Raw genomic sequence first — 17,681 nt, forward strand, 5'->3', positions numbered from 1 at the left:
AAAAAATGACAAATCGGATTTTCGATTAAAAATAAGAAATGTCGAAAATAAGTTTTTTTAAAAAGAATTTTAAGATGGTTCTTAACACTCTACAAAATTTTTTATTTTGATCTTTTAAAATAATTACATTATATTATTATTATTATTACTTATAATAATAATTATTATTTTATTATATTATATTATTTTATTATTATTATAATATAATAATAATTATTATTATTATTTATTATTTATTATTATTTATTTATTTATATTTATTTATTTTATTTATTTTTATTTATATATAATAATAATAATATAATAATTTCCGTATTTTTCCGTATTCATTCATTCATTCCGTCTGTCCACACTTGAAGTTAGTCATTTTTTTTGTTCCTTTTGTTTTTCTAAAGTTTTGACAATTCTTAATTTCGTAATATTTTATGGTTAACGCAGCACCAGTATATTTCCTACTTGATATTTATGAAAAAAAAGTTTCAATTATAATATAATTTTTATTATTATTTATAAATTTATTATATTATATATACATTTTTTTAAATATAATGATTATTACAGATAATTAGAACATATTAACTTAAAATTATTATTTTTTAATATTCATTACTATTTATTATATATTATTATTATTAATTTATTTTTACTATTAATTATTAAATTGTTAAATTTTTTTTATCTGTAAACATTTGGTAATAAAAAAAAATTCTTTTTAATATGAAAATAAATTGTTTGCTTTTTTTAAAAAATTTTCAATTTGATTTTAATTTTTAAGTTTAAAGTTTAAAACATTACAAAGTTTTTTTTAGGTTTTATTTTTTCAAAATTTTTAAATATTTTTAATTGCTTAATACTTTTTAAAATATAATTAATAATTTTCGGTTAATTTAATTTTCTTTTTGATTACATAATTCATTTTTATTAATTATCAATTAATTAAATTTTTTGAAAAAAACATAAATTTAAAATTTCCATTTGCAATGAAATATTTATAGAAAATACACCAAAATATTTAGCAAAACTAATTTTTTTCGGATTTTAAAGATTATAAAAAATCATCGAACATTGACTTTATCAAAAATATTTATTTCTAAAATTTTAATATTTATATTTTAAAATTTTTACTTAAAACTCTTACTTTTTTTTACTATCAATTCACAAAAAAATGATCTTACTGGTTATATATAACTGATTATATAAGTTATATAATAAGAAAATCCATTCGTCAATATCTTTTATCCCAACAATGAGAGATTCTTTTTCAATCGCCCCAGCCAGCCCAAAAAGTCAATGTTCTGGGATTGACTTCATACTTTGGTAAATTGTTGTCCTATATCACCGTCCGACAAAATTCAACTTTTTTTTTCACACATGAAAAAATCAATGATTTTCAGAAACTAGGACCAAAGAAAAGATACCCGTGTCTGGCCGTTTTGCTAGATCAGGTCATTTTTTGCTTTTAGGGGTAAAAACAACCCTTAAATGAAAGGTGATAGGAAATCTTGTACAAATTAATAATTTTTTATGAAACCTGGTATCTCGGGGTTTTCCGGGTCGCTGATTACGAATCTGATGTCAGATTTTCAAAATTCAAAATGGCGGATCCAATATGGCGGTCGAAATTTATAAAAGTTCATCGAATTTACTTGAAACTTGTTACTTTAAGGTTTTTGGGGTCGCTGAGTACGAATCTGAAGTCAGATTTTTAAAATTCAAAATAGATCTAATAATGTGGAAGATTAGACAGTTGTTTATATGTTCGTTTTCAGTTGCATAGTTACGGAAAATAGTACATAAAACAAATGACAATGGTAGACTTTTTTACTTTGCACATCAGTTTTAAACAATCACTTCACACCTTTAAATTCATCTTACTTGAGCTTATTACTGTTATCTAATAAAAATATTCTTACTTACTACAAAGCCTGTTTTGTCATTAAAAAAGTGTCGAATATACAAAAAACACATATGTGGAAATTTTTATTTTTTATATATTGTTTTCTAATCTTCCACATTATTAGATCTATTTTGAATTTTAAAAATCTGACTTCAGATTCGTACTCAGCGACCCCAAAAACCCCTAGATACGAAGTTTTATAAAAAAGTAATTAATCTTTATAAATTTCGACCGCCATATTGGATCCGCCATTTTGAATTTTCACAATCAGACATCATATTCGTTATCAGCGACCCCAAAAACCTTAAAGTAACAAGTTTCAAGTAAATTCGATGAACTTTTATAAATTTCGACCGCCATATAGAATCTGCCATTTTGAATTTTGAAAATCTCACATCATATTCGTAATCAGCGACCCCAAAAACCCCTAAGTAACAACTTTCAAATGAATTGGTGAATTTTTATAAATTTCGACCGCCATATTGGATCCGCCATTTTGAATTTTGAAAATCTGACATAAGATTCGTAATCAGCGACCTGGAAAACCCCGAGATACCAGGTTTCATAAAAAATTATTAATTTGTACAAGATTTCCTATCACCTTTCATTTAAGGGTTGTTTTTACCCCTAAAAGCAAAAAATGACACGGGTATCTTTTTTTTGGTCCTAGTTTCTGAAAATCATTGATTTTTTCGTGAGTGAAAAATCGTGTCGGACGGTGTATGATAGTAATAAATCCCTAAAATATAAACTCATTAAAAAAATATTTGTAGAAAGTAGAGGGGGTTGAAGTTTTGACGTTAAGGGTAACATTGTCATTTTCAAATCCGTATAACTATGACAAAAGTTAATGGATTTTCATTTATCTATATAATGAATTTTAATGCATTTTTCATGTACTTTTCAAAAATGTATACGAAATTTAAAAAAAAAAATTTTGACCCCTTTTTTTCAAAATCAACTCTTATTTTTAGATTTTCACCCATTCGAGTATTTTTTTTTATTTTCATTGGAAAGCTGAGGTTTTTTCCCATGAGCTATGTAAATATGAAAGTGGGACAACAATAATTTTGTGAGAAACAGAATATTAAATTAGGCGGTGCCGATTACGGGTATACCTGGAGATCATCTTCGAGGATTTAGGTAGGCACCGCCTGCTTTAATATTCTGTTTCCCACAAAATTATTGTTGTCCCACTTTCGTATTTACATAGCTCATGGGAAAAAACCTCAGCTTTCCAATGAAAATAAAAAAAAATACTCGAATGGGTGAAAATCTAAAAATAAGAGTTGATTTTGAAAAAAAGGGGTCAAAATTTTTTTTTTTAAATTTCGTATACATTTTTGAAAAGTACATGAAAAATGCATTAAAATTCATTATATAGATAAATGAAAATCCATTAACTTTTGTCATAGTTATACGGATTTGAAAATGACAATGTTACCCTTAACGTCAAAACTTCAACCCCCTCTACTTTCTACAAATATTTTTTTAATGAGTTTATTTTAGGGATTTATTACTATCATATAGGACAACAATTTACCAAAGTATGAAGCCAATCCCAGAACATTGACTTTTTGGGCTGGCTGGGGCGATTGAAAAAGAATCTCTCCAATGCAGTATATATAAGTGACAAAGAATATTGTGATGATAATTGACACAACATAATTAATTTTTCTCGGCATTTCAAGTGGCGGCGGTTATATTGGTGATACTAGAATTGATTTATCAACATTTACACCGCCATTTGTCACTGTTGGTTTTAATTTGTGTATGTTTTTCTTATAATCACTTTTTCGATAGGTATTTTCTTGGGTTTTCATTGCTGTTACCGTTAACAATCAAAGTAATAGGCGGAAAATTTGACGCGCGCTTGCGCGCGTGTAATTATGCTAGTTAATAATATAATTACATTATATTCAGGTATTTTTCTTGATAATTACAAGTATTCATAAAAAGCATATTTCCCTTTCAAGAATTAAAAATTTTTTTTAATTACATGTTTTGAAAGAAAACATGTCATTTTTTGTTTACTAAGACTTATTTTCTGCATAAATATATATTAACTGAAACTTCACCGAAGAAAATTTCCAAGAAATGCACTGTTTCAAAAATATGATTAATTGTTTAACAAAAAATGCGCTTTATGTTACGAAAATTGTACTATTTGAGGAGCTGGAAATTAGAACTCGCTCTCCGCTCGGCTGAACTCCGTAGAGCCAGTCAAACGTTCGAAAAAATGATAAAAATTGAGATTCAAAATTTTGAATTTTGAAAAATACTATATTGTAGGAAATTAAAAGGCGCATCTTTTTTTGTTTTTTTTTAATTTTTTAGAAAAACGAATAGTTTAGTTTCTAGAGACCAAAAACTGAGAAATTTAAATTGTTAAATTTAATTAAGTTTTAAAACATAAATCATCGTATCTCCGACAATTATTAATGAATTTGATTCAAATTTGACATCTAAAGTCTAAAGTCTAAAGGCGACAAAATAATGAAAAATTAAAAAATCATTAATTGTTTAAATTTTTTTGAATAAAAATTGAGACCAGTTGATAATAACGTTTTCTTACTTTCATCAACAAAATGTTTGCGGGGAACTTTGTAGTTACAGTGATAAACAAATGTCTCACTGGAAGTTTTCTGAACTACACTGGAGTCTCCCAAGAGAGGACTTCTGAAGAGAGGACTAAGTAGTGACGCGGCGCGGTAAGGAGTGAGGGGGGAAAAGATGGGCGGGATCAGAAAGAGGAACGTGAACTCAGGAGCGTTTGTTTTTAGTGTACCTTTCTCGCGTAGTGTTTTACAAACGTAACAGAATGTATTCTGTTAAAAAAACACATCTCTGTGATACGATATACGGCCCTGGAGTGTTTACAATTTTCGGCGTCAAGGACGAATTCCGTAGAGAGGTCCAAGACTCTTTCTGTCCTCTCTTCGGAGACTCTAGTGTACAAAGTTCCCCGCAAACATTTTGTTGATGAAAGTAAGAAAACGTTATTATCAACTGGTCTCAATTTTTATTTAAAAAAATTTAAACAATTAATGATTTTTTAATTTTTCATTATTTTGTCGCCTTTAGTAGACCTTAATACGTGTAGATGTCAAATTTGAATCAAATTCATTAATAATTGTCGGAGATACGATGATTTATGTTTTAAAACTTAATTAAATTTAACAATTTAAATTTCTCAGTTTTTGGTCTCTAGGAACTAAACTATTCGTTTTATTAAAAAATTAAAAAAAAAAGATACGCCTTTTAATTGGCGATTCAAACAGCTACACTAGCGCCACAGTTGAACTAATTTAGGCGTGACTCGCTCTAAAGCAGTCTCTGTTTTGACAGTTTATTTCAAATTATTTAATTATTCTGATATTTTTATTGCGTTTGTAAAATTATTTTTAAGCGTTAAATAAAAAAAAATAATTTAAAACACATGGAGTGCTACAGAGCGAGTCACGCCTAAATTAGTTCAACTGTGGCGCTAGTGTAGCTGTTTGAATCGCCAATTTCCTACAATGTAGTATTTTTCAAAATTTTGAATTTCAATTTGTATCATTTTTTCGAACGTTTGACTGGCTCTACGGAGTTCAGCCGAGCGGATAGCGAGTTCTAATATCAAGCTCCTCATTTGTTAAAAACGATGCTCCTTAACCAGACTCAACCCAAAAGTCTTTGCTCAGTAAAATTTTTTTTCCCGTGAAAGTATATGGAAAATAGAAACTTTTCTTTCAAAAATCAAAATAATGTGTGGAGCAGTTTTTGAGAACGGTCTCATTGAGTCATGTGCATTTGGCACCACTATATCTTAAAAAATGAAAAATCCATGCTGAGTTTTGGGTAGATTAGCAATAGTTCTAGAGTTGTACAAGTTAGATTTATACAAAAAAACATGTTATTAAAAAAATAAGGTTAACACTGTAAGAAAAGTTTGTCGAAAATTCAACAGAACGACTGTTGACATAAAATTGCAACAGAACGACGTGTGAATTTTACTTTACCGCTATAAAATTCTTTTTTTCAATGAATTTTCCATAGAGGACACGAAATATTAATATGGGAATCTACTTTTCATATATTCCATGAAATTTACTAAAATTGTGTAAAAAATATATACTGGAATGTCGCGCATGCGCATACATACCCTCAACCATTTTGGTATATATTAAGCGGGAAATTTAAATTCATAAGAAAATAAATTTGTTCAATTCAATTAACGATTTTTATTAATTAAAAGATAATACAATGTTATGAATGTGCGTTTTTTAAAATTATTTCTCAGCGTAGATCACAAACGTGTATAGCATATTGAAATTGAACATAAAAGTCACTTTTTAAAAACGTTACTGCCTATACAGCACCGAAACTTTCTTGAAAATTTCCTAAAGATTTAATTGCAATGTTTGCAATATTTAATTGCAGGGTCAATCCATTATATTTCGAATGAAGTCGTCGCTGACTAATTTTTAAAAATTATAATACTTTGCATGAATGATTTTGAAGTTATCAAGATCACGAAATGAAAAGAATTTTATTAAAATTTTAATTATTTATTGCAAAATATGAATTTAAAGTATATGAGGTGCTGAAAACTGTCAATTTTTTAGCCATTAGAAAATATGCAAAAATACGTAGAATTTACCATAAAAATAAAAATTTTTTTTGTAATTTACTAAGAATGAATAAATTTATCATTATCAATTGATGTAATTATTTAAATATGTGAAATAATATATAAAATATGATTTTCAAGTTCGCCTGTCAAATAACCTAAATTTGCAAATTTCATCTATTAAATGTGAGAAAGAGAAGTCATTAAATTGAAAAAAAACCTTACCAAATATAAAGTACCTGTGACTAACTTTTAGTTTTTCTTAGCACTTTTTTCCTTTTTTCTTCATAAATGTGAAATAAAAAGCAATAAAAATTGGCACTTTGCTTATTTTCACTATTTTCAAATGTAAATAACTTTCTTGGAGAAAACTGAAAAATTACAACACTTGGGCAATATGTAATTGATCACTAAATACACACACTGGAAAAAAATTCGCTTTGGTCCCGAAGATACTTTTTGAGATAATTATGTTTAAATTTTTCACAATTTTTATCAGGTTAATGCATGTGATTTTTATAAAATTGAAGTTAGTTCAAAATGTTTAACCAATAAAACCTAATTCGTCCTTAAAAAACTACATGTATTAACCTGATAAAAATTGTGAAAAGTTTAAACTTAATTATCTCAAAAAGTATCTTCGGGACCAAAGCGAATTTTTTTCCAGTGTGTGTATTTAGTGATCAATTAGATATTGCCCAAGTTTTGTAATTTTTCAGTTTTCTCCAAGAAAGTTATTTACATTTGAAAATAGTGAAAATAAGCAAAGTGCCAATTTTTATTGCTTTTTATTTCACATTTATGAAGAAAAAAGGAATAAAGTGCTAAGAAAAACTAAAAGTTAGTCACAGGTACTTTATATTTGGTAAGGTTTTTTTCAATTTAATGACTTCTCTTTCTCACATTTAATAGATGAAATTTGCAAATTTAGGTTATTTGACAGGCGAACTTGAAAATCATATTTTATATATTATTTCACATATTTAAATAATTATATCAATTGATAATGATAAATTTATTCATTTTTAGTAAATTACAACAATTTTTTTTTATTTTTATGGTAAATTCTGTTTTTTTTTTGCATATTTTCTAATGGCTAAAAAATTGACAGTTTTCAGCACCTCATAAATTTTAAATTCATATTTTGCAATAAATAATTAAAATTTTAATAAAATTCTTTTCATTTCGTGATCTTGATAACTTCAAAATCATTCCTGCAAAGTATTATAATTTTTAAAAATTAGTCAGCGACGACTTCAGTCGAAATATAATGGATTGACCCTGCAATGTTTAGTGAATGTTTTATAAATATTTAAATGTCCCACTTAAATAAAACTTCACACTAAACATTTATTTATAAGTGAGACATTTAAATTTTTACACAACTTTCACAAAACATTGCAATTAAATATTGCAGACTTTGCAAGTAAATATTAAGGAATTTTCAAGAAAGTTTCGGTGCTGTGGGGATGTGCATCTGTCGATATTTATTTGGTACATAAACAATCTTAAGAATATAAGAGAAAGGCATGTAAACTGAAAGAAGGATATTTCTCATTTAAAATGTAAGATTATTTTTTGACTACATTTTTTAAACGTAAAAGTTTTTAAATTTATTTTAGTATGTACGTAATTTTTTTAAATTTCAAGTTTAAAATTATTAAATAAAAATTTAGTTAATCAATTAAATTTTTGAACATATTTGAAGTGATTTTTAAAAAATATTTATATTAAATATAATTACTTTCTCCAAGTGAAGATTTTTTTTTGTTGCAAATTGAAATCGAACCTATTAAGTTTAATTTAAAAGTATCTTTCTTTCAGTGTATGCATGCATAAACTTTTTAAAATTTTAAACTAAGTGTTTTATATTTAGAAGAGAAGCAGGCAATGGCAGTCTTTTAAGTTTACTTAAAATTAATTGAGATTTCTTAGTTGTTATTTATTATTTTAATTTGCTTACTTCTCTCCTAAATTTGGTAGAAAGTACGGTTATTGTAAAGCGTCTTACATTTAAAAGTTTACGATTATCGCAAAATACTTTTTAAGGCAAAGTTTACAACTTTTCGAGTCGTAGATAATATAATAATAAAAATATTAATATTTATAAACAAAAATACTTTAACATTTGTTCTTAATCTTTCATAGTTTCTTTGGACGTATATCACAATAAAATGATTGAAGAAATTAAAGTTAGACATCATCATTAGGGGTGTTGTAGTAATTTTTTAGCTTGTTGTAAAAGGTGTTAACTTTTCCGACAACACGGGCACTATTGGCGATTTGCTACCAGAATGAGGATTTAAATTTAGACAATATCGCTGAAGAAATTCCATGGGCAAGGGTGATCTTTCGGGTAACTTCTATTCCAAACAAAATAAGTCGCATAGGCCCACATCAAAGCTTCTTCGGAATTTTCAGCACAGTCTACAATTACGGAGTCGAATATCAACTTATAGATAGTTGTCTCATCATCCTCTTCTGTAATCAAATTTAAAACAAATATTTTTTAACTATTGAAGACAATTTTTTTAAACAGAAATTTAAATTATTTTCTTTTTTTATTTTTCATTTATTTTTTTCTTCAATCGAATTTTTTAAGAATATAAATTCATTCTTGAAAATTTTTCTCAGTATTAAAATGTGTATTAAAGAAAATATTTATTCATATGTATTTTTATGCATATAATTTATATCCAGGGTAATTTTCAAATAACAATTTCTATTTAATAAAATTATAAAATTCATTGACAAATAAATTAAACTTAGTGAATTTAACAGAAATTTAAAATCATATTTTTTGGAAATGTTAGTGCGTCTTTTTATTATTTATTTCAGAATATTGAAAACTAAAAACGTTTAAAATTTAATTGCTTATAAGTAAATAAATTTTTTAATAATATTTCAATAAAATTTCAAATTTACAAATAACATAGTATAATAATAATTCAATGAAAAGAAGAAATATTCTCTTTGAAGAAATAAAAAATGTTTGGCAATAACAAATTCTTAAAATTAAATATTTAATATTTTCACTAACCTTTAATGAGTATGAAGGGTCCACTTGGAGATACTGTTAACAAATCTGAATCCTCATCGGGCTTGAAAATTAAAAACAAAATAATTATAATTCAATTTTTAGATATAGAATTATCATATAAAAAAATTAATACTTACATGACATACTTTGACAAATAGTTCATCATTTTCCTTGAATTAGTTGAAAATTATTTTCAGAATTTCATAACTGCTGTCGGATGTCTGGACTTGTGTTAAATTGTAGGCTTTCCCGTATTTGAAAATTGTACCCTTGTCACTTACCAAGCCAGTTCTTAAATGATCGATAGAATGACCCATTCGCAAATAATGATGAAACAAGTAGGTTTTTTGACTCAGAATTGGCCAATTTTGAAACAAGATGTGTATATCTGTTAAATCTGGATAATTGTTAAAGAAATCGCTCTGAATTTTAAAGGTTTTCGACAGGAGTTCAATAATTTCTTCGTGCTCAATGGGTGATGCTTGTCGTTTTTCTTTATCAAGTAAAGCCTGTTTCTCGTATAAAATGTCTTTTTTCTCGGTATGAGTTTCTTCTGTTTCACCTTCTGGATAATCTTCAACTTCCCAATTTATAGCGCCTAGTTTAGCTTGTGCCAAAAATCTTAAGCAAATCGATGTTCCTTTTCTTTTTCTCGGAATGACACCTTTTAAAAGACCTATTATATAATTATTGCGGCTCAAGAGGCTGTGGTATAGATTGTTGAATCCTGTTGAAAATCTTTTCCCGTTTTTTCGATCTTCAAAGGAGTCTGGATATTTAGCAACAATCTTTTGTGACACAGAACGTAGTACCACACAAGGAATTGTTGTGCTAATATCTCTCATTTGGTCTATAACCTTGTGAATAACTTCCGTTTTTATTCTTTTGTCCGTGGAACCCTCTTCGAGTTTTCGTACATACTTGTGGTCTAGATTCGTCCAGTCATACTCGTAGTTTTGCCATACGTTTATGAGACATTTCATATGAGAAGACGGGGTCACATCTCGGAATTTTCTCAATATTTGAAAAAATGTTGTTCTTAGGGTGCAAAATAAGTGTACCAAATTTGAATTAAAAATTTTGCATATTTTCACAAATATTTGCACTTAAAGATTTTGACTTTTTTTTTCTTTCACTCATAACTTTTTTTCCAATGAAAATAGAAAAAAAATGTATAAATGTTTTTTACGCAGAATTAGTTGAATTTTTATAAAAAAAAATATTAGAAGAAAAAAAAGTTACTTTTTCATCAATTTATTTAAACAATAAAATTTGTTTTTAACTTTTAAATGTGTTCTCCCTACTTTTCAAGCTCCAAAAAATTCACACATTTAGCTTATATCCTAATGAAACGACAGTTAAATTTTTGAGATGGCATTATTTTTTGTTTTCGAGAAAAATTTTTTTAGTTTTGTAATCCGAGCGCTCGAGCTTGCCGTTGAATCTGCCGAGTCTGCAACGGCAGACTTAGGCGCTCATTAGTGAATGGGCATCGTAAAATGCAATGTCACATAATTTTTTTAATTAACATTTTTGTGATTTTTTACAACTTCCCCTTTATTTTTTAGTTTTATAATTTATTTATTTTTATTTAGTAGGGAAGAAAGAAGAAGGCCCCATCCTACGCCCTCTCCTGTGAGGTACTACCATAGCATATATTATTGTCTTTAAAAAGCAACTCATTTACCTCTCCGGGAAAGGAAGGTTTAAAGGAAATAGGAAGATATTTATGGATTGTATTTTATTCGTATTTTTTATTTAGTAACAGATTGTAATGAACTTTCAGAGTTAGGCAGTTGTGAAATTTTTTTAAAACGAAGTTTATTATTTTCTATTGGTACAAAATTATGGAAATTTTTAGTTCCGAGGCGCATGAATATTGCCCAATTGACATGTGACATAAATGTCAATTAACCGAAATGCATATGACAAACATGTCATTTGACCATAATGACATGTTACAAAAATGATATTTGACATAAATGACATTTATCAAAATTGACATTTGACATAAATGACAATTATCATAATTGTCATTTAACATAAACGATATGTAACAAAAATGTCATTTGACATAAATGACATCATACAAAAATGTCGTTTGACATAAACGACATTTATCAAAACTGTCATTTGACATAAACGACAATTATCAAAATTGGCATTTGACATAAACGACAATTATCAAAATTGGCATTTGACATAAAAGACATTTATCAGAATTGTCATTTGACATAAATGACAATTATGAAAATTGTCATTTGACATAAACGACATGTAACATAAATGTCATTTGACATAAATGAAATTTATCAAACTTGTTTTTTGACCTAAATATACTAGCGCGAATTTCAAAATTGACCAATAAAAAGCTATTATTAAAATTGTGATTGGTCAATTTTGAAATTCATGCTAGAATATTTATGTCAAAAGACATGTTTGATAAATGTAATTTATGTCAAATGACATTTATGTTACATGTCGTTTATGTCAAATGACAATTTGGATAAATGTCGTTTATGTCAAATGACAATTTTGATAATTGTCATTTATGTCAAATGACAATGCTGATAAATGTCTTTTATGACAAATGACATTTATGATAAATTTCATTTTTGTCAAACGACATTTTTGAATGATGTCATTTATGTCAAATAACATTTTTGTTACATATCGTTTATGTTAAATGACAATTATGATAATTGTCATTTATGTCAAATGTCAATTTTGATAAATGTCATTTATGTCAAATATCATTTTTGTAACATGTCATTATGGTCAAATGACATGTGTGTCATATGCATTTCGGTTAATTGACATTTATGTCACATGTCAATTCGGCAATATTCATGCGCCTCTTAGTTCCTTTTATTAAACGTGCTTGTTGAATACGATTAACTAAAATATGTTCTTCGTCTTTGTGTTCTTTCGTAGTACAAAAGTCAAAATGTATTGTTGTTATCCCTTCTCTAACTACATTATAAAAGTCTTTAGCATTTAAAATAAAATTGTCAGTGAGTCTTCTTAAACTTTCCCGGGCAGCAAATCTTTTTACAGTACCACCAATCCCATCACAATCATTTTTTCCGTGCGAAGTGGGAAAAAATGCCATTCAGCCTCAATTCCGAAAAAATCTTGAGAATGATGAACCAAATTAATAAAATTAGTTTTATTTTTATATTGACTTGCTGCACCGTCAGAAAAATAATACAATTTTTGAATATTATTTAATCATGTTTTGGTTGATCGTTTTCATCACACTCAGATCAATAAATTACGAAAGGATGAATAGTGATTTGGTGATTATTCCATCTATAACAACATATTGTGCATGCTGGAGGTTTTTTTCAAAGTTTTCGATAAAATGATCCTCCTGTAGTTTTTCGGCTTTCTTTGCTAGTGTGTGAATGAACTCCTCAGCTTCTATTGTGATTTTTTTTATGAAACAACGATCGGTATTAGTCCGTTGAGGAAAAGAAATTGAAGTAATAGAAGATTTTTCAAACAACGCGGTTATTTCACTATCACTTTGGGACGAAATAACTTCAATATCACCGATATTATTATTATTTTTAACTTCATTATTACCGACATTAATATTATTATTTTCAACTAAACTATTTTCTTGCACATCACTCACCGTATGTAACATTATTTTCATCCTGCAGTTTGAACACAAATATAATTCCTCTTGAAGAAATGAAAATTTTTCATACATTGCTGTCGTTATTAACCGAAGATTTTTCATAATTTTCTTATGATTTTCTAAATTAAGTGGATTACAGCAAATTTTAGAAGGCTTCACCATTTTTATCCCTTTAAATAACACTTTAATTAAAAAATTGTAAAAATGAGACGAAAAATATCGAAAGCGATATTAGAACAATATCTTATTCACGATTTTTTTTCTTCGCAAAAGGTACAACTTCTCAGGCCAAAAGCTAGAGAAAAAGTAATTTGAATGTATGAAAATTGTTCATCCCCACCTCAAATTTGGTCAAAAAATAGGGAATCCCTATATTAGCCTTGATGACCTTAGCCTCTAGACACTATTTCAATAGAAAGGATTACGCACATAACTCATCTATTGTATACTTCATCCATTTAATAGATATTACGAAAAATCATTTCAAAAATTTACCATTGTTTAATGATAATATATTATGTCATATCACATTAAAAAATGGGCGATCATCAATTCGCTCCCGTGAGGGGAAGTAACCTTCCTCCACCATGCGGACAGGAGCCTGAGTTTGAGTGTCGGAGCGAACTAGCACCGCGGGGGTCCGGGTCCCTTAATCCCTCATAAATTAGATTTTCCAAGTTTTCCTTAATGGCTTTTTCTACATATAAATAAATTTTTTAAATAACAACATTTTTAAGTTTTTTTATCAAATTCGAAATCCTTACTTTATTACAATTTCATACATATGTTGTTTGACTTAAAAATGTTGATATTTAAAAAGTTTATAATTCGAACATTTTCTAAATATCTTTCTTCCTACAAATAACCGATTACTTGTCTATTATGAAATACACTATAAAAACATATTTTCTAGTTCCTTATTTATTCAAAGCATAGTTTATAATAAAAATAGATTCAAATAAAAATATTATAAGTCAGTTGTTTTATTATTTATTGAAAGTGAAAACGTAAATAAATATTTAAAAAAACAATTCTTTCTTCACACTTGTGTTCCAGGCTTAGGACTGTCAGCTTAAAACATTTCTATATTTTTGCACAAAATCGCGTTTCTTTTTTGAATATGAATTTTGATATTTAAATGGAGTTTCAACGCCATTTAATTTGAAATGAGATTCTACTTTAACTTCAAGTAGAACTTCAATAGTTTTAAATATAGATGGATGTGTGTGGTAAAAAGATTTGTTAAAATGAGAATGAAAAGATTTGCACGCATTTGTAGTGCGTGTCAATTCTGCGGAATTTGCAGCCCAAATTTGAGGTGAATATCGAGCTTCATCACGAATGTAATTTGAAGTTAGATATTCTGCAAATTTTATAACTTTGTCATCGAAGGGTATTACTGATAGCAAATAAAAAAAAACAATATTTTACGTCTGTTGGAGATAAGAACATTAAACCGAAACAAGTTCTTAACCATTCGCCAATTGGAGAATTTTTATTTTTATATTCTAATACAAGTCCGAGTTCCTGAATTTTACGAAACAACGCTTCTGGCCAAACATTTTTTATACTATTATGAATAGCTGTTTCGAAATCAACAACCACTGCGGAAGGATTAAAAACAAAACCTTTTTCATTACACAATATACATAATTTTTTGAAGCAATAAGTGTATGTAATTTCTCGTTTATCTTTAAGGAGGCAGAAGGCCAAAGGAATACAACAACCATTAAAATATCCGTGAAAAGTGGAAATTTGTGTAAAAAAGGATGTCGCATAATCAAAAAAACCATCAATATATATATGTTCAGAAGAAGACATATTTTAAATTTGTATCAGTGCCGAAGATAATTAAATTTGATAAAGGATCATTTAAAAGCAAAAAATTCTCATTAAACTTTGTATTAACTGACATTTTACTTAAACTTTCATGAGTATCATTTAAATTTGTCGGAAGTGTTGGTAAAATTTTCCTACGCGCACGATATAAAATTTGTGTGGCATTTTTAAAATCTTTATATTTTAAATCTTTATGTTCTGATGTGACACACGAATGAAGTAACTTTGATGGCTTTTCACAAGGATCAGATGTTGCTTTCCTTTTTACACTAGCCAGAAGAGAAAGTTGTTGAACAGATTTTTCATCAATAGGCGAATGATTATGATTCATAACACTTAAATTTAAAAAAATTTCAAGCGGAGAAGTATTAGAGGAACGCAAAAACGATTTAAAACTTCTAACTGCACACATCCACCTTTCTTCACCACCAGCATAACTTTTATGAAAATGAAATTTAAATTCATTACAGATTAAAAGAGGCTTACCCTTTTCTGACGTAGATTCAACCAAAGAGAGAACGTAATTTTTGTCACAATCCATCTTTGCCGTATAAACGTCAAAATCAAACTAATTAAAAAAACAATAACATGATTTGTTGACACCTACATAACGCTACATTAGCGCCACCAAGATGAACTAAAGGCCTTAAAGCTCCTTTCATATTGCATTGCAATCCCATCCACTTAACCTCAAAGAGAAGACTTGGGGTTAAGAATTCCTTGCAGTAATATTTCAGTAATATTACTATAATATTATTCATTTATTAATAAAATATTATTTACAATAACCTAAAATAATGTTTATATATTAGAGCAACCTTGCTATGGTAAACGTTGTCATAGTAACCGTTGCTATGGTAAACGTCGCCATGGTGACCGTTGCTACGATTTCGAACTTTTTTTATATTGGAATCAAGTTAATTATTTGAAACAAATAGAATTTTTTTGAAACAAATAAGAATTTTATACTTGGCTCAGAGTCAAGAAATGTTATTTCATTCAAATCGCTGATAACTCTTTTATTATCAAATAAATATTTACTTGAATCAAATAAATTGTATTTCAATTAAGGGGTTTCCTAAATTTTTTTGGTCAAAAAAATCGAATTTTTTTTTCATTTTTTGATAAGAAAGTATGTTAAGAATGTGTGGTTAAATCATTAGATCGTAATTCGCTCATAATCTTAAGTTATTTAACAAAATACACATATATATGCGTCTACAGATCGTATAATTAACCCTTTCGTGACCACGATAAACCGAGCGAATGGAATTGCTTGAAATTCGTTACTCGGGGGTTATTGGGGTCTCTGATTACGAATTTAATGTCAGTTTTTAAAAATTCAAAATCATCATATTCTTACGAATATGATGACAGAATTCGAAAATTCAAATATAAAAAAGGTTTTTTGGTTTGCTGATAATAAACCCGACATGGTCATGGACGCAGTATGGACAATTCATCATATTCATATCATTTCATCATTTTCGAGCAAATCCGATTAGTTTTCAAATTTTCGTCCGCCATATTGGATCCGCCATTTTGAATTTTTAAATTCTGACATCATATTCGTAATCAGCGACCCCAAAAACCCCCGAGTACCAAGTTTCGAGTAAATGCAATTGATTTTTAACTTTCATGTCCGCCATATTGGATCCGCCATTTTGAATTTTTAAAATCTGACATCATATTCGTAATCAGCGACCCCAAAAACCCCTGAGTAAGAATTTTCAAGCTGATTTAGTTACTTCTGCTTGACTCATTATAACCTTTTGATATCAATACTTTAAACGCTTTTTTCTCAAAACACTATATTTAAAAATGGTAACCAGTAGAACTCAAAAACCGTTTGACCGATTTCAAAAATTCAAGTTGCATTCGATTCAGTGGAAGTTTTTGCAGGTCCTAAACCTCTAATATATTTAAAATATTCAATAATCAGGTTTTTGTGAGTGATTGATTGTCAAAAAAATGGTGTTTTTTCAGTTTTTTGGGTTCTAAAGCTTGCCATTTTTTTAATTTTTGATTTTTTTTAATATCTCGAGGTTTAGGACCTGTATTAGGTCTTAAACTTTAAAATCACGTTTGATTTTTTTATTTTAGATGATTCTGCGATGAGCTACAGTGGTTACCGTAAAAGATCTTGATTTTGACCAGTGTACATAGCGACCTCTGTAGAAGGAGCATAATAATATTTTTTAAGATCGCAATTTTTTTTAAATAGTTCTTGACGTATATAGTAACATGTAAAAACTTTTGATCAATTATATTTTAAAACTTATGAGTACACGATCTTTTAAAAACCTTCTATTTTAGGGCAAAAAAATTTAGGAAACCCCTTAATTATTTAAGTATTAATTAAGTATTGTAACAAACATCCAAGAGTTTATTATTGCCAGAAAAGTTTTTGAATTTTTTCTTCTATAATATATAAAGCGAAGAAATATAATTTTAAAAATATTCATGAAAAATTTATCTAGTTAATTTGGAATTTTTTTTTTTTGATAATTTACAATAAAAAATTAAATAGAACATGAAATAATTTTTAAAAATGATAATATATAAAACATTAAAATTCCTATCTTCTGTTAAATTGAAAAGGATTAGCAAAGGTGATGATATAATTATAAACTTTTTAAAAATT

At 27.5% G+C, this 17,681-nt stretch overlaps 1 protein-coding gene across 5 annotated transcripts in view; it reads left to right on the forward strand.

The window, feature by feature from the left end:
- Positions 1–17,681, forward strand: part of LOC127278886 (peptidyl-prolyl cis-trans isomerase-like) — an 82,362-nt gene that overhangs the window by 878 nt on the left and 63,803 nt on the right. The gene's annotated exons all lie outside the window — the stretch shown is intronic.

Source organism: Leptopilina boulardi, unplaced genomic scaffold, assembly GCF_019393585.1.
Source record: "Leptopilina boulardi isolate dan_hultmark-lab unplaced genomic scaffold, ZJU_Lbou_2.1 LbouV2_213, whole genome shotgun sequence".
NCBI classification, from domain to species: Eukaryota; Metazoa; Arthropoda; class Insecta; order Hymenoptera; family Figitidae; genus Leptopilina; species Leptopilina boulardi.